Raw genomic sequence first — 26,084 nt, forward strand, 5'->3', positions numbered from 1 at the left:
TGGCCTCCATGGGGTATGCAAATCCCATGTGATACCCAGAATTTTGCTAACATTTTGGACCACTTCTGCAACAAAGTGTGGACCCCTGTCAGAAGAAATTCCAATAGGAACTCCAAACCTTGGAATTATTTCTCGTAGTAACCATTTTACTACTTCTTTTGCTTGTGTGGAATGACAGGGAAAAGCTTCTGGCCATCCTGTAAAAGTATCAACCCCCACCAGGATTGTACTGATACCCATTCTGCCTAGGTAGTTCTGAAAAATCTACTTGCCAATAGTCTCCAGGCTCTGTACCAGATTTTATTCGACCCATTTGAACCTTTTTCCTGATTATTGGATTATTTTTCAAACATACTTCACATTTTGCAGTTATTATTTAGCTATTCCTAACATTCTAAGCGATACCACTTGTTTTTGTAGGGAAGTTACTAAGGCCTCTGCTCCCCAGTGACACTCCTGATGCTTTGTTTGAATTATTTCTTTCATCAAAAAGGGTGGAACTACCACCTGTCCTTTAGGTGTTATCCACCATCCGGCTAGGTTCTTCTTAGCATTTAATAATCGACCTAGCTTATCATCCTCCTCTGTGTATTTTGGTTCTTCCCTAGGGAGAGTTACTGTTTTGGAGGGAATTAATGCCATTTGCAATGCTCGTTCCTTTGCTACCTTTCTTGCTGTTCGGTCGGCTAAATTATTTCCAGCAATTTCCTTTGTGTTTCCAATTTGATGTGCTTTACAGTGCATGATTGCTACCTGATCTGGTTTCTGAACCGCTTGTAATAATTGTAAAATTTCATCTTGGTGTTTAATATTTGATCCCTGGGAGGACAATAATCCTCTTTCTTTCCACAATGCTGCATGGACATGTACCACTCCAAAAGCATACTTTGAATCTGTCCAAATATTTACTTTCTTCTCCTCGCTTAGTTCTAAAGCTCGAATCAAAGCAATAAGTTCCGTTTTCTGAGCTGAGGTGGTACTTGGTAATGCTTCTGCTTCTATAACTGTGGTGTCTGTTGTTACCGCATATCCAGTGTATCGAACTCCTTGTTCTACAAAGCTGTTACCATCTGTATACAGTTCCCAGTCCGGTCGCTCCAATGGTACATCCTTTAAATCTTCACGACTGGAATAAACATACTCAATAGCAGCCAGGCAATCATGTTCCAATTGTCCTCCTTCCTGTATGGAACTTAAAAACACAGCTGGATTTGCCAGGTTAGTTGCTTTTAAAATTACATCATCTTGTTAAGTTAATATTACTTGGTACTTCATCATTCTGCTCGGAGATAGCTAGTGTCCCCCCTTTTGTTCTAGAACAGTTTTCACCATGTGTGGGACATAGACTGTTATTGTTTTTCCCAAAGTCAATTTCCGAGGTTCTTGTATAATCATCACTGTTGCAGCCACTGTTCTAAGACAATTTGGCCACCCTTTACTCACTGTGTCCAGTTGTTTGGAGAAGTAGCCGACTGGTCGTTTCCAGCTCCCCATCTTCTGGGTTAACACACCAAGTGCCAGGTGTTGTCTTTCATGAATGAACAACTGAAAACCTTTAGTTAAATCAGGGAGGCCTAAAGCAGGTGTTAACATTAAAGCACGTTTTTAACTCTGTAAAGGCCCTTTGCTGTTTTGGACCCCACACAAAGGAAGAGTTCTTTTGGGCCTCATATAACGGTTTAGCTATTAGACCGTAGTTCATGATCCAAAGACGACACCACCCTGCCATTCCCAAGAACGCTCTAAGTTCATGGATATTTTTTGGCTCAGGTATACTACAGATGGTTTCTTTGCGATCTTTTCCCAATTGTCTCTGCCCTTTTGAAATCTCAAAGCCCAGATATATCACAGTCTGACATGCTATTTGGGCTTTCTTCCTGGATACTTTGTACCCATTTAGTCCCAGAAAATTCAAGACATCAATGGTTACCTGTATGCAGGTAGATCTTTCTTCTGTAGCAATCAATATGTCATCTACATATTGTAAAAGTAAATGTTCAGGCCTTGGTTTGTCCCGTTTCCAGACTTCAAGCTCTTTTGCCAGCTGGTTTCCAAAAATTGTCAGGCTATTTTTAAATCCTTGGGGTAGTCTTGTCCATGTCAGCTGCATCTTTCGCCCAGTTTGTGGATTTTCCCATTCAAAAGCAAACAACTTTCTGCTTTCCTTCTCCAAGGGTATGCAAAAGAAAGCGTCTTTTAAATCAAGCACTGTAAACCACTGATGAATCTCCTTCAACGCTGTTAACAATGTATAAGGATTTGTAACCACAGGATATGTGTCTTTGGCTATTTGATTCACTGCTCTCAAATCTTGCACTAACCTGTATTCTCCCGAGGGTTTTCTAACTGGTAAAATAGGAGTATTATATTCAGATTCACATTCCTCCAAAATTTTATACTTCAAAAATTTGTCAATCAATTTCTTTAACTCCTGCCTGACCTCTGGTTTAATTGGGTATTGTTTAATTTTTACTGTTCCTGCACCTTCTTTTAGATCTATTTTTACAGGTACTTCTAATTTTGATTTACCAGGAATCTCTGTTTCCCACACTGTAGGGATCACTGCAAAATCCACCTCCGGTGGAATTTCTTGCCCCTCCACTTTTTCTTATATCATTAGGATTTCTCCTGTTTTTGACTCAGGTATCTTCAAAAAGAGTTCTCCTTCCTCAAAAACAATTTGTGCATTTAATTTAGATAACAAATCCCTTCCTAACAAGGGTATCGGGCATTCTGGTACATACAAAAATTCATGTGTAATTATTTTATTTCTAAATTTCAAATCCAGAGGTTGCAGGAATGGTCTGTTTTCTTCTTTCCCTGTTGCTCCTACTATGTTTGCCGTTTTTGTTCCAATTTTTCCTGTACAAGTATTTAATACTGAAAATGTCGCTCCTGTATTCACTAAGAATTTAACTTCTTTTTCCCCCAGCTTAATTATAACCAGAGGCTCAGCTGGGTTCCCCTCTGGTCCTCTTCATTCATCCAAAACCATCATTCTGGCTACCTCTTTCTGAATATTTCCTCCTGAACACTGCACATTTTTAGGACAATCTCTTCTCCAATGTCCTTCCTCCCGACACAAAGCACACTGATTCACTCCTAAGGGGGTATTAAAATTCCGATTGCTAAAATTCATAAATCCTCTTCGTCCACTGCCACCTCGTCCTCTTCCTCTACCTCGTCCTCTGTCTGCTGTTCCTGTGATTACGGCCAGTAATCTATTTTCTCTGATTTTCCTTTCCTCTTTTTCCCTATTATTATATACTTTCCATGTTGTCTCCAACATTTTTTTCAAACTCCTTGAATCCTCTCCCTCCAGCTTCTGAAGTTTCTTTCTTATGTCCGGTGCCAAGTGCCCCATAAAAATCAAAGCCAACTGTATCTGAGCCGCCTCTGTTTCTACTCTTAAATCAGTATATTTTCTGGCAGCTTCCTTCAATCTTTCCAGAAACACTGAGGGAGATTCATTCTTATCTTGCCTCTCCTCATATAATTTAGACCAATTCAAAGATTTAGGCATAGCATGTTTAACTCCATATAAAATCCATTTCTGATACCGACTCAGCCTTTCTCTATGTTCTACTTTATTTGGATCCCACTGCGGATCCCCAGACGGAAAATTCTGCTCTGAGGTTCCACCTATTGTCCCACTCAATACAGCCACTTCTGCCTGTGCTTTGCCAGTTTTTAGTACCATTTGCTTTTCTGTATCATCCAACAAATTATCCAAGATCACCTGTAAATCACTCCAGTCTGGATTCTGCGTTCTAATTATAGTATCCACTACTCTGCCAACTCTCTCAAGATCTTCTCTATATACTCCAGCTGCCTGCTTCCAAGCCATCAAGTCCACAACCAAAAGGGCACCTTTACATACGCTGGTCCATTGTTACCAACTCCCTGTCTCAAGGGAGCTATTGTTTGTGCCTGCTGTCGGGTCCTTCGAGAAATGGGGGTATGAATCACAACTTCAGACGGTCCTTCCCCTGCATTCTCTATTCCACTGCTTTCTGGTTCTTCCATCTGTTCCCTATGCTCTAACTCCCAATTCCTTCCTCTCCTGGGAGGGGGATATATCCAACTCTGGCCCTTCATCCTCTTTGGGGGCAATATCACATGCCAGACAACATTTCTTCTCTTTCTTATTATCAAAAGTTATAGCCATTACCAAATTGTCCCTACTAACTAGCTTGCACTCATTCTGCCAATCTCTTCTCTGCCTTAAGTAAAAAAATAAATCCACATGAGGTACTTCATTTCCCTTCTCTTCTACAAAACAACATTAACTGCAGAATGGTGTTATAATTCAGTGTCCCATTCACGGGCCACCTTTCCTGATCCTCTAATGTATACAGAGGCCACCAATGATTACAATAGTCAATCATTTGATTTTTTTACGTAAATCATCATACAATTCACCCCAATGTGCCAACAAACATCCCAACGGAGATGGTTTTGGTATCTTTCCATCAGTGGACAAATTTCCCATACTCTTACTCTTAAATAATTTGGCAAATGCCATTATGTTTATACCCAATACCAAATATCTATTAAATATATAACAAATATCAAAAATCAATAATCAATTATCAGATGTTGAATACCAAATATCAAATGCCAAGTATCAAATACAAAGTTTCAAATACCAAATACATATATCAAACACCAAATATTAAATAAATACAAATAACAATTGTTGCCAGGTAATGGAGTCCACCTACTTGCCCAGGGCACAGACAAAGCCGACTTCCCTAAGCAAGAGTCATAACCAATATCCCCTGGCAAAATTATTAACCAGCAAATATATTCACACTTTATAACTTCCAACCTCAATAAGAGACACTACAATCGTTGCCAAGACTCACTTCATGCTCAATTGCACATCCCACACTTACAACACTCACGATACTTCCAAGTACACAATATATCTCACTCTTTTTTTTTTTTTCCTTTTTTTTCCTTTTTTTCTTTCTTTCTTTTTGGTTTTTTTTTTTTTTTTTTCTTTAGAATTTGGGACTCGAACCCAAAATTTCCAAAATGCTTTTGAAGCTGGGACTCTAACCCAGAATCCTCAAAAGTTGTGGGACTCTAACCCACTCCCAAATTGTCCAACCCAGCAATAGCTTTCGCTTATGTCTTACGGGCAGACGCCTAGGCTTCTACTTCCTTCAGGATCCTTTTGTCCAACCTTGCGCAGCTTTCGCCGCGTCTGACAGGCAGACGATACCGGTGGGACTCTAACCCACTCGGGGGGACTCTAACCCCAAACAATACCGGTGGGACTCTAACCCACTCGGGGGGACTCTAACCCCAAACAATACCGGTGGGACTCTAACCCACTCGGGGGGACTCTAACCCCAAACAATACCGGTGGGACTCTAACCCACTATTCTTAATATTTAAAAGAAGTGTCTTACCAAAATCCAGGGGACGTCGCAAAGAGCCTTATGGATCGGGGATCGATGGGTATCCCCGAGAAATCCTCGGTGCCGGCAGGAACCGATCGGTCCCCGACTCCTCCGGTCTCTCTCAGCGAGGTCCCATCTGGGTCGCCAAAACTGTTACCGAAAAGCTCGGAATGAAGAACTTATCAACACCAATTTAGTGTAGATAAGCAGACACTTCTTTATTGACGGCCGGGTGCGCGGGCGAGTCCTCTCACGAACCACGCACACCTGTCTTCAAAACAATACACCTTATATTAAGACTTATCGATACATATTCATTAGATTTCCAAGAAAAGTTATACATATTCATTAGATTTTTGGGAAATCATTAGCATATGTGAATATCTTTTACGCAGGCATAGTGAAGGTCTCTCCGAGGCGTGGTAAGTCTTGGAGGCGGGTAGCTTTTGACCAGGAGGTGTGTTTTGGTATTATAATGAAGCAAAGTTCGTCTAGAGTTTATGATTTCTTCATCGATGTTATGGCAACAGGTGCAATCCATCCTTTTTGACAGTAGCTATGCGGTTATCTCTAACGGCTCTAGCCAGGGACCTTCCAGGAGCTTTGTACTGCACATTCTATCCTTGGGGATCGGCCGCTGCGTTCCAAACAGGCCGTTGTCAGGTAACGTACTGACAACTCTTACACCACCCCGTTGTCAGGTATTTCTTTATCTTGTTATTTAAGTTCTAAATGTTCCTACTAGATGAATTTAGCCAATTTCTCCGGCCTTGATACGGGGCTATACAGGGGATTTTGCAGCAGACACTGGTTGGTGGTTAAATATATAAAATACAACATACATATGATTTTACTAAAATATTAAAACTAAATATGATTAATTCTAATAACAAATTAATGACAAATCAGTAACATTTCCCCCCTTTGAAAGTGTTGAAAATTATTTCAATACTTTCACATCATCTATCTAATATTTATTTATTATTATTCTGAGAGTCAATATTTGTTTCGGCATATACTGGTGGTGGACTGCATTCTGGTGGAATAGTTGGAACTTCTCTCATGATCATGCGATTTACTGCAATTCTATTGGTAAATTGTTTCTTCAGACAAGCATATAGTAGCATGATCATCAAAAAGACAATTAGTAACAGAAACAGAGTTTTGATTATTGACCGTAACCAAGAGCTCAGATTCCATCCTAATCCACTAAAAATTTTTCCCAGCCAATCTTCTGATATATCTTCTCGAATAATTTCAGTTTCCTTTTCAACTTTGCTCAGTAGCTCCAAATCATGTTCTACGTCCTGTGTGACATTAGGAATATGAATACAACAATGGTCCACTCTATCTTTGAGATACCCACACACTCCATGTTCCTTAAGCAAAAGTAGGTCCAAAGCCATTTTATTTTGGAGAGTCATCCTAGATGTAGCCTGCAACTGTACGTTCAATTCTTTGAACCCCTTTTTTGTGATGTTTGCTAATTTTTCTACCTGACCTGTTAACTGGTGGAGCCATTCTCTATTTCTATATGAAGCTATAGGGTTCAAAAGGGATTCAAGTGCCCAGCCAATTTTCACTCCTGTCGATGGTTCGTTCCATGTATCATCATCTATTTCAGACCTCTTGGTTCGTTTTAGCTTCAAATTCTCCAAGGGTCTTTTGAATGGCGATTTCTTCCAAATCGGGCATAAGTTGGCATGTCTAAAGTAACTTGTTTCACCGTGCCGTCTAATGATAAATGAGTTGTCCAGGTTCCATCACTTGATGCTCAAACTAAATGTCCTGGACTCTGAATGGTAGATTTTCTACAACTGAAAAAGGTTCCCCTCCTGGGTATGAATGTTTCAGTTAATTTGAGATCATTTTTGAATCCTCTACACAAACAGCCATACTTCAAGGCCGCAGCTAGAGGAGGAATTCTTTCGATTGCTGGGTCTTTAGTACTACAATAATAAATTTTTTCACATCTCCACCAAGACACTAAATTTTCTTTTTCTCGTAATGTAGTTCCCCTGTCTTCTACTGATGGCCAGGCTGTATTAACTGACCCATCTCAAGTAAAGCACCAAGAAGTTTTGGCCATATATTGAAATTGAGACCATATGGCCATGGACCATACTGAATCCCAGCTAACTGTTTTTTCTTCTGGTACGGTTTGATTGGCCTCTCCACATTTCCATTTCATAATGCTCCGGCTCTCATTAGTATTGATTCGTACATCATATGAACACCAACCCATAGGGCTGCCCACTATAAACATGTCTCCTATAGAAGAGGCTGGTGTAAATTGATGATTTGATAATTTCAGACAATCTTCTTCTCTACCCATCCATTTCCATTGTTTTCTAATGACCTTTACTTGTTCAGACCATTTAGTCACTGGCCTTTGTTTGCAATAGGTGGTTTTGTTTCTATGTTCTAAGGTAGTTAAATTCATAGTTAAAATTTCCCAAGGAATAGATTCCCCTACTGCTCTTGGTATCGGCAAACAAGCAGTAATTTGGGTAACATTTTGTAGGCTGGCAAATCCCTTAATCAATCCCAACATCAAATTTTCTTCGGACATTTTTTCAGGAATGCCAATCAATTGTTCTGTTTCCACTTGTCTTTTGTTCCTGATCATTAAATTGGTCCGGGTTTCCACCATCATTATCTGCCGAACTAATATAAAAAGAACAAGCACAAACAGATATGAAAAATTAGACATGTTTCAGAGTCAGTTTTAAAGTCTTTGGATCTCGGTTAATAATCTTCCATGGAGTAGGTGCCTTCTTTACTCGAGTGTAGTGTATCCAAGCATCCGATTCTGTAATTTTAATAGCTGTGAAGGTGGTTAACAGTATTTGGAAAGGTCCTTTCCAACGTTCCTGCAGGGGTTCGGAAGTCCACGTTTTCACATAGACATAGTCTCCTGGTTGTAAGTCATGCACCGGAACTTCCAGGGATAGTGGTCTATTCCACACCACTGCTTTCCGAATTGCAGTCAAAGTTTTTCCTAAGGAAAGTAAATAGTTATATACATCTTGTTTTCCTTTTACCTGCATGTTCGGGTTTGGTTCTGGAGATTCATAAGGTTTCCCATACAATAATTCATAAGGACTGACTGAGGTTTCACTCTTTGGTTGTACTCTGATTCGCAATAATGTCAATGGAAGTGCTTGAGGCCATTTTAAATTAGTCTCTTGACAAATTTTGCTTATTTGTCTTTTTAAGGTTTGATTCATTCTTTCTACTTTCCCACTGGATTGTGGCCTCCATGGGGTATGCAAATCCCATGTGATACCCAGAATTTTGCTAACATTTTGGACCACTTCTGCAACAAAGTGTGGACCCCTGTCAGAAGAAATTCCAATAGGAACTCCAAACCTTGGAATTATTTCTCGTAGTAACCATTTTACTACTTCTTTTGCTTGTGTGGAATGACAGGGAAAAGCTTCTGGCCATCCTGTAAAAGTATCAACCCCCACCAGGATGTACTGATACCCATTCTGCCTAGGTAGTTCTGAAAAATCTACTTGCCAATAGTCTCCAGGCTCTGTACCAGATTTTATTCGACCCATTTGAACCTTTTTCCTGATTATTGGATTATTTTTCAAACATACTTCACATTTTGCAGTTATTATTTTAGCTATTCCTAACATTCTAAGCGATACCACTTGTTTTTGTAGGGAAGTTACTAAGGCCTCTGCTCCCCAGTGACACTCCTGATGCTTTGTTTGAATTATTTCTTTCATCAAAAAGGGTGGAACTACCACCTGTCCTTTAGGTGTTATCCACCATCCGGCTAGGTTCTTCTTAGCATTTAATAATCGACCTAGCTTATCATCCTCCTCTGTGTATTTTGGTTCTTCCCTAGGGAGAGTTACTGTTTTGGAGGGAATTAATGCCATTTGCAATGCTCGTTCCTTTGCTACCTTTCTTGCTGTTCGGTCGGCTAAATTATTTCCAGCAATTTCCTTTGTGTTTCCAATTTGATGTGCTTTACAGTGCATGATTGCTACCTGATCTGGTTTCTGAACCGCTTGTAATAATTGTAAAATTTCATCTTGGTGTTTAATATTTGATCCCTGGGAGGACAATAATCCTCTTTCTTTCCACAATGCTGCATGGACATGTACCACTCCAAAAGCATACTTTGAATCTGTCCAAATATTTACTTTCTTCTCCTCGCTTAGTTCTAAAGCTCGAATCAAAGCAATAAGTTCCGTTTTCTGAGCTGAGGTGGTACTTGGTAATGCTTCTGCTTCTATAACTGTGGTGTCTGTTGTTACCGCATATCCAGTGTATCGAACTCCTTGTTCTACAAAGCTGTTACCATCTGTATACAGTTCCCAGTCCGGTCGCTCCAATGGTACATCCTTTAAATCTTCACGACTGGAATAAACATACTCAATAGCAGCCAGGCAATCATGTTCCAATTGTCCTCCTTCCTGTATGGAACTTAAAAACACAGCTGGATTTGCCAGGTTAGTTGCTTTTAAAATTACATCATCTTGTTAAGTTAATATTACTTGGTACTTCATCATTCTGCTCGGAGATAGCTAGTGTCCCCCCTTTTGTTCTAGAACAGTTTTCACCATGTGTGGGACATAGACTGTTATTGTTTTTCCCAAAGTCAATTTCCGAGGTTCTTGTATAATCATCACTGTTGCAGCCACTGTTCTAAGACAATTTGGCCACCCTTTACTCACTGTGTCCAGTTGTTTGGAGAAGTAGCCGACTGGTCGTTTCCAGCTCCCCATCTTCTGGGTTAACACACCAAGTGCCAGGTGTTGTCTTTCATGAATGAACAACTGAAAACCTTTAGTTAAATCAGGGAGGCCTAAAGCAGGTGTTAACATTAAAGCACGTTTTAACTCTGTAAAGGCCCTTTGCTGTTTTGGACCCCACACAAAGGAAGAGTTCTTTTGGGCCTCATATAACGGTTTAGCTATTAGACCGTAGTTCATGATCCAAAGACGACACCACCCTGCCATTCCCAAGAACGCTCTAAGTTCATGGATATTTTTTGGCTCAGGTATACTACAGATGGTTTCTTTGCGATCTTTTCCCAATTGTCTCTGCCCTTTTGAAATCTCAAAGCCCAGATATATCACAGTCTGACATGCTATTTGGGCTTTCTTCCTGGATACTTTGTACCCATTTAGTCCCAGAAAATTCAAGACATCAATGGTTACCTGTATGCAGGTAGATCTTTCTTCTGTAGCAATCAATATGTCATCTACATATTGTAAAAGTAAATGTTCAGGCCTTGGTTTGTCCCGTTTCCAGACTTCAAGCTCTTTTGCCAGCTGGTTTCCAAAAATTGTCAGGCTATTTTTAAATCCTTGGGGTAGTCTTGTCCATGTCAGCTGCATCTTTCGCCCAGTTTGTGGATTTTCCCATTCAAAAGCAAACAACTTTCTGCTTTCCTTCTCCAAGGGTATGCAAAAGAAAGCGTCTTTTAAATCAAGCACTGTAAACCACTGATGAATCTCCTTCAACGCTGTTAACAATGTATAAGGATTTGTAACCACAGGATATGTGTCTTTGGCTATTTGATTCACTGCTCTCAAATCTTGCACTAACCTGTATTCTCCCGAGGGTTTTCTAACTGGTAAAATAGGAGTATTATATTCAGATTCACATTCCTCCAAAATTTTATACTTCAAAAATTTGTCAATCAATTTCTTTAACTCCTGCCTGACCTCTGGTTTAATTGGGTATTGTTTAATTTTTACTGTTCCTGCACCTTCTTTTAGATCTATTTTTACAGGTACTTCTAATTTTGATTTACCAGGAATCTCTGTTTCCCACACTGTAGGGATCACTGCAAAATCCACCTCCGGTGGAATTTCTTGCCCCTCCACTTTTTCTTATATCATTAGGATTTCTCCTGTTTTTGACTCAGGTATCTTCAAAAAGAGTTCTCCTTCCTCAAAAACAATTTGTGCATTTAATTTAGATAACAAATCCCTTCCTAACAAGGGTATCGGGCATTCTGGTACATACAAAAATTCATGTGTAATTATTTTATTTCTAAATTTCAAATCCAGAGGTTGCAGGAATGGTCTGTTTTCTTCTTTCCCTGTTGCTCCTACTATGTTTGCCGTTTTTGTTCCAATTTTTCCTGTACAAGTATTTAATACTGAAAATGTCGCTCCTGTATTCACTAAGAATTTAACTTCTTTTTCCCCCAGCTTAATTATAACCAGAGGCTCAGCTGGGTTCCCCTCTGGTCCTCTTCATTCATCCAAAACCATCATTCTGGCTACCTCTTTCTGAATATTTCCTCCTGAACACTGCACATTTTTAGGACAATCTCTTCTCCAATGTCCTTCCTCCCGACACAAAGCACACTGATTCACTCCTAAGGGGGTATTAAAATTCCGATTGCTAAAATTCATAAATCCTCTTCGTCCACTGCCACCTCGTCCTCTTCCTCTACCTCGTCCTCTGTCTGCTGTTCCTGTGATTACGGCCAGTAATCTATTTTCTCTGATTTTCCTTTCCTCTTTTTCCCTATTATTATATACTTTCCATGTTGTCTCCAACATTTTTTTCAAACTCCTTGAATCCTCTCCCTCCAGCTTCTGAAGTTTCTTTCTTATGTCCGGTGCCAAGTGCCCCATAAAAATCAAAGCCAACTGTATCTGAGCCGCCTCTGTTTCTACTCTTAAATCAGTATATTTTCTGGCAGCTTCCTTCAATCTTTCCAGAAACACTGAGGGAGATTCATTCTTATCTTGCCTCTCCTCATATAATTTAGACCAATTCAAAGATTTAGGCATAGCATGTTTAACTCCATATAAAATCCATTTCTGATACCGACTCAGCCTTTCTCTATGTTCTACTTTATTTGGATCCCACTGCGGATCCCCAGACGGAAAATTCTGCTCTGAGGTTCCACCTATTGTCCCACTCAATACAGCCACTTCTGCCTGTGCTTTGCCAGTTTTTAGTACCATTTGCTTTTCTGTATCATCCAACAAATTATCCAAGATCACCTGTAAATCACTCCAGTCTGGATTCTGCGTTCTAATTATAGTATCCACTACTCTGCCAACTCTCTCAAGATCTTCTCTATATACTCCAGCTGCCTGCTTCCAAGCCATCAAGTCCACAACCAAAAAGGGCACCTTTACATACGCTGGTCCATTGTTACCAACTCCCTGTCTCAAGGGAGCTATTGTTTGTGCCTGCTGTCGGGTCCTTCGAGAAATGGGGGTATGAATCACAACTTCAGACGGTCCTTCCCCTGCATTCTCTATTCCACTGCTTTCTGGTTCTTCCATCTGTTCCCTATGCTCTAACTCCCAATTCCTTCCTCTCCTGGGAGGGGATATATCCAACTCTGGCCCTTCATCCTCTTTGGGGGCAATATCACATGCCAGACAACATTTCTTCTCTTTCTTATTATCAAAAGTTATAGCCATTACCAAATTGTCCCTACTAACTAGCTTGCACTCATTCTGCCAATCTCTTCTCTGCCTTAAGTAAAAAATAAATCCACATGAGGTACTTCATTTCCCTTCTCTTCTACAAAACAACATTAACTGCAGAATGGTGTTATAATTCAGTGTCCCATTCATGGGCCACCTTTCCTGATCCTCTAATGTATACAGAGGCCACCAATGATTACAATAGTCAATCATTTGATTTTTTTACGTAAATCATCATACAATTCACCCCAATGTGCCAACAAACATCCCAACGGAGATGGTTTTGGTATCTTTCCATCAGTGGACAAATTTCCCATACTCTTACTCTTAAATAATTTGGCAAATGCCATTATGTTTATACCCAATACCAAATATCTATTAAATATATAACAAATATCAAAAATCAATAATCAATTATCAGATGTTGAATACCAAATATCAAATGCCAAGTATCAAATACAAAGTTTCAAATACCAAATACATATATCAAACACCAAATATTAAATAAATACAAATAACAATTGTTGCCAGGTAATGGAGTCCACCTACTTGCCCAGGGCACAGACAAAGCCGACTTCCCTAAGCAAGAGTCATAACCAATATCCCCTGGCAAAATTATTAACCAGCAAATATATTCACACTTTATAACTTCCAACCTCAATAAGAGACACTACAATCGTTGCCAAGACTCACTTCATGCTCAATTGCACATCCCACACTTACAACACTCACGATACTTCCAAGTACACAATATATCTCACTCTTTTTTTTTTTTCCTTTTTTTTCCTTTTTTTCTTTCTTTCTTTTTGGTTTTTTTTTTTTTTTTTTTTTTTTCTTTAGAATTTGGGACTCGAACCCAAAATTTCCAAAATGCTTTTGAAGCTGGGACTCTAACCCAGAATCCTCAAAAGTTGTGGGACTCTAACCCACTCCCAAATTGTCCAACCCAGCAATAGCTTTCGCTTATGTCTTACGGGCAGACGCCTAGGCTTCTACTTCCTTCAGGATCCTTTTGTCCAACCTTGCGCAGCTTTCGCCGCGTCTGACAGGCAGACGATACCGGTGGGACTCTAACCCACTCGGGGGGACTCTAACCCCAAACAATACCGGTGGGACTCTAACCCACTCGGGGGGACTCTAACCCCAAACAATACCGGTGGGACTCTAACCCACTCGGGGGGACTCTAACCCCAAACAATACCGGTGGGACTCTAACCCACTATTCTTAATATTTAAAAGAAGTGTCTTACCAAAATCCAGGGGACGTCGCAAAGAGCCTTATGGATCGGGGATCGATGGGTATCCCCGAGAAATCCTCGGTGCCGGCAGGAACCGATCGGTCCCCGACTCCTCCGGTCTCTCTCAGCGAGGGTCCATCTGGGTCGCCAAAACTGTTACCGAAAAGCTCGGAATGAAGAACTTATCAACACCAATTTAGTGTAGATAAGCAGACACTTCTTTATTGACGGCCGGGTGCGCGGGCGAGTCCTCTCACGAACCACGCACACCTGTCTTCAAAACAATACACCTTATATTAAGACTTATCGATACATATTCATTAGATTTCCAAGAAAAGTTATACATATTCATTAGATTTTTGGGAAATCATTAGCATATGTGAATATCTTTTACGCAGGCGTAGTGAAGGTCTCTCCGAGGCGTGGTAAGTCTTGGAGGCGGGTAGCTTTTGACCAGGAGGTGTGTTTTGGTATTATAATGAAGCAAAGTTCGTCTAGAGTTTATGATTTCTTCATCGATGTTATGGCAACAGGTGCAATCCATCCTTTTTGACAGTAGCTATGCGGTTATCTCTAACGGCTCTAGCCAGGGACCTTCCAGGAGCTTTGTACTGCACATTCTATCCTTGGGGATCGGCCGCTGCGTTCCAAACAGGCCGTTGTCAGGTAACGTACTGACAACTCTTACACCACCCCGTTGTCAGGTATTTCTTTATCTTGTTATTTAAGTTCTAAATGTTCCTACTAGATGAATTTAGCCAATTTCTCCGGCCTTGATACGGGGCTATACAGGGGATTTTGCAGCAGACACTGGTTGGTGGTTAAATATATAAAATACAACATACATATGATTTTACTAAAATATTAAAACTAAATATGATTAATTCTAATAACAAATTAATGACAAATCAGTAACAGTATTAACATTTCTTCAGGCTTTCTCTTCCACTAAAATACTCAGGTGTTATTCCTTTTTTATTGTGTTCAGCATTTTTCATCAGTCAACCAGTCATTTCCTTAATGAGCCAATAGAGAAAGACAAATAGAATAGAATAGAATAGTTCCAGTTGGAAGGGACCTACAACAATCAACTAGGCCAAATGGCTGACTACTACAGGGCTGACAAAAAGTTAAAGCATGCTATTAAGGGCATTGTCCAAATGCCTCTTAAACACTGACAGGCTTGGGGCATCAACCACTTCTCTAGGAATGCTGTTCCAGTGTCTGACTGCCCTCTTGGCAAAGAAATGTTTCCTAATGTCCAGTCTGAATGTTCTCTGACACGGCTTTGAACGCTTCCCGTGCATTCAGGGTAACCCCCCAGTATCAGTACAGGCTGAGCCATGAAGGGATTGAGAGCCGCCCTGCAAAAAAACACTTGGGGGGTACTGGTGGATAAAAAGCTGGACATGAGCTGACAACGTGCGCTCACAGCCCAGAAGGCCAACCGTATCCTGGGCTGCATCAAAAGAAGCATGGCCAGCAGGTCGAGGGAGGTAATTCTGCCCCTCTGCACCGCTCTGGTGAGACCCCACCTGGAGTACTGTGTCCAGCTCTGGGGTCCCAGCACAAGACAGACATGGACCTGTTAGAGTGGGTCCAGAGCAGGGCCATGAAAATGATCAGAGGGCTGGAGCACCTCTCCTATGGGGAAAGGCTGAGAGAGTTGGGGTTGTTCAGCCTGGAGAAGAGAAGGCTCTGGGGAGACCTTATTGTGGCCTTTCAAGATTTAAAGGGGGTTTATAATACAGATGAGGACAGACTTTTTATTGGGGCCTGTAGCGATAGGACAAGGGGTAATGGCTTTAAACTAAAAGAAGGTAGATTCAGAATAGATCTAAGGAAGAAATTTTTTACAATGAGGGTGGTGAAACATTGGAACATGTTGTCTAGAGATGTGTTAGATGCCCCATCCCTGGAAACATTCAAGGTCAGGCTGGATGGGGCTCTGAGCAACCTGATCTAGTTGAAGATGTCTGTGATCATTGCAGGGGCATTGGACTAGATGACCTTTAAAGGTCCCTTCCAACCCAAACTATGCTATGATTTTATGATCCTGTCACCGGATCCCAAAGAGAAGAGCTCAGCACCTCCCTCTCCAATTCCCTCCCTCAGAAAGTTGTAAAGAGCAATGAGGTCGCCCCTCAGCCTCCTTTTCTCTAAACTAGACAAACAGAGTCCTTAGCCACTCCTCATAGAATATGCCTTCCAGCCCTTTCACCACCTTTGTTGCCCTCCTCTGAACTCGTTTAAGGACCTTAACATCCTCCTTAAACTGTGGGGCCTGGAACTGCACAGATTACTTAAGATGAAGCCACACCAATTGTAATACTGGGTGTACAGGAGACTCCATCTCATTTTCTGTATCCTATGTGATACTAAATTTCATACAGGAATCCAAGCCTTAAGCCCAATAACTTAATTTTACTTGAACATAGTTTCTAAAAGGAGATTAGAGTTCAATAAAATCACTTGCCTGTTTTCTTAGGACAGCATATATTTATGACATGCACCTGTGTTCCACGGACATTATCAGCTTTTATTTCTTTTTTTCACTTCAGGAATAGTAAGACAAGTATTAAAATCCTGCGGTACTTTTAATCTCTGCATCTACTAGTAATTGCTGGCTTCTGAAATTTTCTCTCTTTTCTTTAAAGGATGTCCTTTTCTCCTTACTGGAAATTCTCATTAAATTCTTGTAAATCTTGTTTTTTATTATCTGACCTCTTCTTGTTTGCCAACAATACAATAAAATAGAAAAAAAGCCCAAAACCTGAATCACATAAATACTTACCAGTTTGTTTTCTAACAGCACATCCATTGTCTTTTCTATGGAGGTTACTGGCTTTTCACTACCTCAGATACATTTGGTTCCTTGTAAACTTCCTAGTTTGTCACTTTTCTAAGTGACACATATAAAATTCTACTTTAGTTCTCCCAATTTATATTCTACATTTTGAAATGTACTTAATTTTCTTTCTTTTCTAGTAGAGCTTGTTTGGTATTCTTTCCAGTTCTTCTTTGAGCTGAAGTTATCTGATTATTTTCACATCACAAAAGAAATTCAATTGTTTCCCTCCCAAAACAGAAAAATGTGATCTGTCTTTTTACATTATCATTAATTATAATCTGAATTTAATAACAAGCCTACATATTCCCCTATTTCTGTTTTTCTTAATATTTATTTTTAAAATGTCTAGTCCTTAGCCCCACAAAGGAATTTTTTTCCTAAGTGTATTACCAATTTTCCATACTTCATAACTTTTAATTTAGTATAATTTCATCTTCCAACCTTTCATCCTAATTTTGTCTTAATTAATAATTTCTACATGCACTTTGTGACTGATGAAAAACAAGTCTAAACCATCATTTACTCTTCAACAAAATAATGTGGGGAAAAGCACATATTATTTTAACTTGAGTCCACATCATATTATAGCATGGATTTTTTTTTTTTCATTCCTTTATCCCAATAATTATAATGGCCATAAAACATAATAAACAAGGTCTTATGGACAACCCATTGGAATTTAAAAAAAAAGGGGGGGGGAGGTTAGGACAGAAGCTTTTATTTGTATATCAGATTTCTGCACCTGATATAAACTTATCAAAATTTCCTACTCTAATAAGCATTACTTGAGAATTCCTGAAAACAAAGAATATTTTCTTTGTTGCACCCCAGTGCTGTTATTCAGTCTCCTACCCCCCAGCCTTAAAATCCTTTTTGACTGCATTCAAGATGCAGATCTTACAATGTGAGTTACAGTCACATGCATAAAGTTTACAATGCAGAGTAATTAGTAGTTTGGCCAGTGAGGAAATAAGATAAACATGTTATACATAGTAAATAGATAGTTAAATTTTTTGCATGTATTTAGAGTTATTTTCTTGAGGAGAGAAAATATTTAAATTGGGAATAATGATTAGGATTCATGTATTCTATGAAACCTTCCTTATTTTTTCTGTCCTCTGTCCTTTCAACTGATAACTGTTACTAGCCACACTGAATAAGCTAATTATTACACACTTACGTTTCTGTTTAAACACATCTGCTCTGACTGGAATTGCAAAAGAAATACTCTTATGTTATGCTATTGATTGGTAAGCCATTAAGTTTCCAATTCAAGAAACATCTGCTCATGACTCAGCCTCAGGTGTCTTGCTTGATTAGGTATTAATTCTTAAATTGATGCCACATTCTCATTAACCCCCACATGAATAAAGATAGGGACTAAATTTACCAGTTCTCTAAAGCAACTTTTAAAATGTGGTATAACTGGCCTCTTTCTTAAGATAATTATAGATCAGAAGAGTATTCTTGTGCAGTTGTGGAAGAATGAAGAGATCAGGTATGTTAAGGAGTATATCTGAGTCAACATAGTGATAACAATGATATTATTAAAACACTGTTCATAGCTTTAACTTTAGAATTGCTATCTGAATATATCTGGAAATATTGTAAGATACTAACATGAGATATGATTGCTGAAGTCTACAAGATTAGATAAATTGTGTATTGTTACTAACATCATTACTACTGAAAGTTCCTAACACCAAAAATCATATATTATTGGCAATATAAATAATCTAAGTTGCTGTTAGTCCTTAATAGTGTCTTTAAAAACTAACAAGTGTTTAGCAACTTTGCAACTAGATTACAGTGTTGAATTCAATTTATAGCTTAAGCAGCGGTAGTATCTGTATCTAATATTACAAGTAGTTAAAGAAGGATAATGATGACAACTTTAAGTAGACATTCTAGGATTCAGATACAGTAAGGTTTGTGTTTCTAAGGAATTTCTCAGTCAATACTTGGGCTAAATCAAGGCATGCATTTAGATACGTAAATTAGAAACTTTTTTTTTTCTAAGTGTTAATTGTGCTGGAATTTAATAAGTGTCTGTGACTAGATTATTTTCTAAAAAACAAAACATGCAATCATATTTACGAGACAGTTGGCATACTGACTTTCTAAACTTTCCACCAGTATCTGTAAGCAGAAATCTTTGCTCATGACTTTGTGATGTTTTGCTTTTGTTATACTTGCATTCTGTATTGTACCTCTAAATCAGAATAACACAATGCTGAGATGAAACATAGCCTGTATTTATAGAATCATACTTGGATATCAGAGATCTGGCTTAATTTTGGGCAAGATGTTTATTCTTTTTGGACCCCAACTCAGATTAAGGATAACAGAATGTCTTAGTCTAAAAGAATTTGGATTCAGTCCTCTGTACCTACCTCCCCAATGCCTAAAAGAAATAGATAACCCATTGTATTAATGAAGAAATGCTTATATTTGTATGCAGCATCCTGAAAATCAAGATGTTATTGGAGAACTTTTTTCCAGACATAATGATTTGAGTATGTTATATGACCAGATAAATACTATTAAAAGATGGAGTTTCCCAAAACAGCATGGGTAACTTTACCAGAACAGAACAAAGCTCTAATCAAAAAAATTCTTCTTGGTAACTTCCAAAATACTAAAACTTCAGTTTTTAACCAAAGTGTTCTCCAGACATCTAAAATTTGTCACTACATGTAGGTGAATGTAAGCAGAAGCAACTCCTTATATATTGTAACATTCAAATAAAATCTTCCTTCTTATTTTGAGGGAAATTATGTAGGGAACTGCTAAAAGAAAAATTTTTTGAATTGTGGAAACTGCAAGTATTTCTTTATAGCTCCATGTAAGGTGTGGGAAAGGTATAACTTAAAATATAGTGATGTCTTTAGGGCTAGATACAGGCAAGTGCACGTGGATTATGCTGCTGTTTGCATTCCATTTTAAATGGCTCACTGTATACATTAATTCTATGCGTACCTGAATACAGAGTACAGATGTTAAATTCTATTCTGGACAACATGTAGTAACTAAAGCTTTTGGTTATCATTCTTGTTATCACAGAAGTTCTTGATTTTGTTAAGAGTGAAACAATATAATGAAAAATGTGTGCTAGCCAATACATAATTAAAAAAATCATTAAATTAGTATTAAAGTTTATTCATAACATATTTGTTATGAATAGGATTGTGTTCAGGTTTTCTTTAAGAGTAACTCCTAGACCTGATTTTTCCACAACAGAAAAATAACATAGACAAGAATCATGAAGAAGCATTAACAAATGTTATAGAAGTTAAACTTCAGCTTTTGTTTTCAATTTAGAGGATGGGTCAGTTCTTTCTTTTATCTTAAGCAATTTGTCTGTTTGTAGTGAGTAACTACCCCGCCTAGCAATTACAACTTTCTTGATTAGAGTTACATGTGTGATTGCCACGCATTGTGAAATGGAAAGCTTGAATCTGATGAATTCCAAAGATAAATTTACAAGTTTAATTTTCTGGATGTTTTGGAAAGTCAGCACAATGACAGTGACACAAATAGAAATAACCATACCATCCAGTGCTAAATTTTTATCTTTTCCCTATACAAACTGAAATAGTACCAAACAGAAAAGTCTTTATAAATGCCATAGTAATAATAAAAAATGACATGAAAAGACTCAAAGAATTGACTTGTTGTACATCAACAATGTAAATATGCTAGTTATTTCAAAATAGAAATGGTGTCACAAATTAGATGTCAGATTTCTGACACCACTAGCTTTTGTGATGTTTTAGTAAAGCAACAAATACAGGAAAAGTACAGCATGTTTGAATGTGTAAGCCTGTTCTACCCTTCTAAAGGGCAAGCCAGGACCTGAATTGATTCCCCCCCCCCCCCCACCCCGTATGACTATTGCATTTTCTTTATAAGAAAGAGACTAAAATTATTAAAACTAAATCAATATCCTTTCTCTTTTAGTTAATGGGCTGCTAAATCACTAGAAAAAATATGTATGAGGCTGAAGTCAACTTTGTTTTATCTCTATTTATTATTGCTATTAACAGATATGAAAATGTCATTTGGATCAAATTCTTTTCAATTTAAATGTCACTACATTTTCAAAGCTTGCCTTTAGTATTAAAGGTGGTATAAAAGTATTTACTTATAAAGAAAATGCAGATAGCCTTATTGAATTAAGATTATATTATTTAATAACTGGTCAGTTGTTCAGTAAGTGTGGGGTTTTTTTCCACAAAGAATTGAAAATGTGAGTATAGTAAGGCATTGTCTCATTTATGGTATCATTTGGAATAGATGTATGGTTTCCTGAAACTGTAGATTAAAAATGGAACCAACTGCCCAGAAAAGTGCATGTGTACATTATACTTTTCAATTAAGACTCCTCAAGTAGGAACTTTTCTTTGTGTATGAGAGAGGGTGTATTCTTGCTGTGGTTCTGCAGTGTGATTTAGCATTAGAATAATTTTGATATTAACTTCTCCAGTCAATTTGCACTAATACATTTTTTTTCTTCCTTTGTCTAGGTCCAGCAATGAGGACTGTTAAGCTCAAGCTTACTTCATTGTTTGAGAGTCTGCTAATAAAAACATACTCACAAGCTGTATTTCACTAGTAGGTTTGCTCCTTGGCCTTTTCTCTGGTCAGTGCTACCAGAGATCCACAGACTGATATTGTCTGTCTCCAGTCTAGGAAATGAAGGTAAGGATGAATGGCAATTAAGTGCAATATAGAAAGATGTACAGCAATCTGGGATTGCATAGGCCCTCAAGTGCAAAGATATTAGGAGCAAAACCCAAATTATAGGATCCCTAGTCTTGGATTAAGTTCTTGGTTATGTAGATGATGTCAGTTAAAGACAGAGCCTTTCTGCTTCACAAAAATTTATAGCTGAAGAACAAGGCACAATGAATACCAACACATAAATGGGAGAGTACAGTGGGACAGCAATGTGTGGTGGATTGATCTTGGCCATACACCCACCCAGCTGTTTTCTCACTCCCCATCTTTAACAGGACAAGGGGAGAAAATAAGATTAAAAAAAGCTCATGGGTCAAGATAGAAACAAGGAATTACTTAACAATTACTGTCACAGGCAAAACAGACTTTGGGAAAAACAGCTGTGATCTCAGCTAATAGCTTTCAGCTAACAGAGGCAGCCAACAGGCACAGCAGTTTACAGAGCAGTCTCTAGGGTCTGGTTTGGGATCTTCTGGAGACAAGGTCCAGGATCATTGTGGAATGCCTGGGAACCCTCTGAGGAATGTGTAAGTGCCTGCTGCTGCCAAGTAAAGATGAGGTAAGGGGGTGTGTGAGCCTGAGGAAGATCTAGCAGCTTCTAATGAGCATGACCAGCTGCCCTTGAGCAGGTTGCCTGGAGCTTTTGTTGGAACTTGCCCTTGGTTAGGGAGGGTCAAGCACCCTTTAGCTGGTGGTTGGAAGAGACCTATATAAAAGCCAGTCCCAGAGCACAGCTCCTAGTGGCCACCAACAGATGCAGCGGTTTGTGCAGCAGGGTACAAAGAAGGAGGCCTCAGCTGAATTTGTAGCAGTGGAGGAGTCTCAGATATGGTGGTAACATGCCACAGGGAAGTTTCCCCAGAAGGTGTTTGAGCAGTTGCACCTGCTAGGCCCAGAGGGTAGTAATCAGTGGCACAAAGTCTAGTTAGAGGCCAGTAATTAATGGTGTTTAACATCTTCATTAATGATCTGGATGATGGTACAGGGTTCATTCACCCTTAGCATGTTTGCTGATGATACAAAGACAGAGTGTGGGCAAGGATCATTCAATGGCCTTTCAATACTTAAAGGGGGCTTATAAGAAAGACGGGCACAGAATTTTAGTAGGGCCTGTTGCGATAGGACAAGGAGTAATGGTTTTAAACTAAAAGAGGGTAGATTCAGACTAGATATAAGGAAGAAATTTTTTATGATGAGGGTGGTGAAACACTGGAATACGTTGCCCAGAGAGGTGGTAGATGCCCCATCCCTGGAAATATTCAAGGTTAGGTTGGATGGGGATTTGATCAACCTGATCTAGTTGAAGATGTCTGTGATCATTGCAGGGGCATTGGACTAGAAGACCTTTAAAGGTCCCTTCCAAGTCAAACCATTCTATGACCTGTAGGTAGTCCTGCTTGAACAGGAGGGGTGGACCAGATAATCTCCAGACCTCCCTTCCAACCTCAATTACTCTGTAATTATGTGAAAAATAGTTTAATTTATTGCTAATTAAAACCAGAACAGGATAGTTAAAACCAAAGTAAAACAACTCCACCTGCCTTATTTTTACCAATGCTCAACTTCACTCCTTCATTCCTAACTCTTCTACTCCTCCCTGACCACCATCCCTGGCAAAATTGGCACAGGGGGATGGGACATGGGGGCAGGTGTGTGTGTGTGTGTTACAGACTATAACAATTCCTCTCTGCAACTCCTTCCTACTCACACTTTTCCCCAGTTTGGGTCTTCTGTATGGCTTATGGTTTGTTCAGGTGTTTTCCGTGGGCTGCAGTGTGGATATCTGCTGCAGAGTGGGTCCTTGCCATAGGCTGCAGATCTTCAGGAAAAAAAACTGCTCCAGAATGGGGTCTCTGTGGGCCACAGTTCCTGTCAGGAAATATTAAACTGTTCTGCCATGGGCTGCAGGGACTACCTGCTCTGCCAGTTGGGGCTTCTCCTTCCCCCTCTTTTTCTCTGAGCTTGGTGTCCATTGCAGAACCAGTTGTTTCTGGCATAGAGCAGCCCCTGGTCTCTTCTCACAGAAGTCACCTCTGCAGCCCTCCACTGCCAGTGCCTTGCCACGGGGACACCCAATGCAGTCTTGTATCCAGTAGTCTTAGTGAAGCAACAGCTGTTCTTACAGAAAGAGAATGTGATTGAAAACCCTATGATACCTTTCTCGATGTTTACAGAACATTTTCTAATACCATTATTAATAATGTCATCATATTATTATCAATAATATTTTTTTGTTTGTTAGGATTTCAAATAGCGATATGCAATTACTAGAACATGTGAGAAATGGAAAGTAGAACAGTCTTGAAACTAAAGATAAGGAACTTGTCAGTTTTCTCTTGAATCAAACATAAGCAATGCAAAAATGTTTCTTCTTTGACAAAAAGATATCTTTAAATGCTCTTAAATGTCTAATTGTTTCTAGTTCCTAATCATTCTAAAACATGTCCTTGCATAACTCTCATTCCACTTACCTACTGTTGAGTTTTAAAATCCCTTTGGTGTCGGTAAACAGGATATCACAGGTAACAAAACACCTCCAAGCGATCTGTGTTACAGAAGTTCCTTAGAGAGAATAGCAGTCTCCAGCCTTTCTTTTTGTTAAAGATTGTGAAACTCTGAATATCTTGGCTCTGAAATTACATGGAGCAGAATGATAGGTTTGTTATGGTTTCCTTGTGCTAAGGTTTTGTTCAGTGTTGTTTTGAACATAGAAAATAATATTGATTATGTTTTTATAAAAATTGTACTTTAATTATACTAAGATGTAATTTCAAGTGTTAAAGTTTCAAACAAAAATATTCAAAGCGTCAGAATTAAGGTTGTCTGTGAAAGCAACTGATAGCTAATTTCTTTAAAGCTGTATCATACTAAGCAGATGTGTAAAAAGTGTCAAATAATTGCAAATACTTCAGTCACTACTTCCATTTTTAATTTTGTTCATGTCAGCCACTTGGAACTCAGTACTGTTTGAAGACCAAAAGGGTTCTTTTAAAATGCCACTTTGATGTACACCCATCAAAAAAAAGCTTGAGAGAAGAAAGGCATGAGGAGGGATGTAAGAACTGAGTGACTAAAGTGTATTTATAACTACTTTTCCATTTCCCAGAGAGAGATTAAAATATATTTAACGTTTACTGGAAAAAAATATTAAAAATCAAGCAGTTTTATTTCTTACTTTGCAAAAACAGAAGTCAGGACCAGTCAGACCAGTTCTGTCTCTAATAAATTTCTTTCATTTTCCATCTCTAATAAACACAAGTGATACTGAAGTATTTGTCAAGATTAAAAGCTTAATATTATATTGTTAATGATGAATGCTGTTTTCTACTTTTTGCTCTATTTTACATAATTCAGGATGTACAGCAAATATTTGACTGTTGAAGAACCAGTGAAATGTGTTTAGTCAGGGTGTGCTGACCCGATTATAAATGGCTGAGGAAAAGAATATCCAGGGAGTTTAGGGATCACAAGTATAAGCTTTGCAGGTATGTGAAAATGGAGTGGAATCCGTAACCCTGAGTTAGAGTAAGCATGTGTCTTTAATCCTCAAGGACCAAGAGACTCTATGGTTAGTGAAGAGTTTTAAATTGAGAATTTCTGCCTGTGTTTTAAGCTACTTGGTTGCACTTCTGCCTTTGATCAGTCCAAATCCTGTTGTTTGCACTGATAGACGCTTCCTCTTGGCTACATGGTACTGTTTCCTTACAGTAGAGATTTATAGTTAGAAATCTAAATTACTTTCTTAAAAAAAAACAACCCAAAAAAACAAAAAAAGAAACTCCAAAATATCTTCATTCTTTGCTTGGGTCTCTCTTTTCTGGTCCAGTGCTTGAAATACTTCTCCAATGCACATTACAATACGTACCCAATCTCTGGGCAATTTTATCTGAGATGGATTTAACTCACCTCTGAAGACTATATTTATTAGTTCTCCAGACAAATTAAAAGACCCTGATAGTTAAAATAAGTCCTGTTTTATGTTTTAACATATTTCCATTAGGGACTTTCACGGCTGCAACTTCATTATCTGCATACATCTCTCTAATACAAACAGTGACTATCAATAAAAATGAGATTGAAATGGGGCTTGGGGCAAGTATGATTTCCTTTTAATATGCATTGGAAACACAATTGCAAAAGGAAATGGTTGTATTTAAATGGCTTCTCCTTTGAATTTAAGACGACCCAAATCTGGGACTCTGTTTGGCTGCTTTACAGCAGTTCTTGCATAGTACAATCCTGGAAGCAAATGAACTGCACCTTTGAGAGACTTTGACTGCACAGGCACAATCCCCAAGGATACAAAACCCCTGTAGCAGTTCCAATAAGTTCATTTTTTCTGACTATAAACAAAGGGGACATGACCTGGAGTCCCATATGCCATGGATATCCTTAGATGCTTATAATGTCAGCTGAT

At 38.8% G+C, this 26,084-nt stretch overlaps 1 long non-coding RNA gene across 1 annotated transcript; it reads right to left on the reverse strand.

Moving 5' to 3' along the window:
* Nucleotides 1-8,312: 8,312 nt before the first annotated feature.
* Nucleotides 8,313-14,123, reverse strand: LOC121233607. Its single transcript, XR_005933458.1, has 2 exons — nt 14,089-14,123; nt 8,313-8,412 (listed from the first exon to the last, which is right to left on the reverse strand). It is a non-coding gene; the product is annotated as an uncharacterized LOC121233607 (long non-coding RNA).
* Between the last annotated feature and the right edge of the window lie 11,961 nt (nt 14,124-26,084).

Source organism: Aquila chrysaetos, chromosome 1 (assembly GCF_900496995.4).
Source record: "Aquila chrysaetos chrysaetos chromosome 1, bAquChr1.4, whole genome shotgun sequence".
Classification (NCBI taxonomy): Eukaryota; Metazoa; Chordata; class Aves; order Accipitriformes; family Accipitridae; genus Aquila; species Aquila chrysaetos.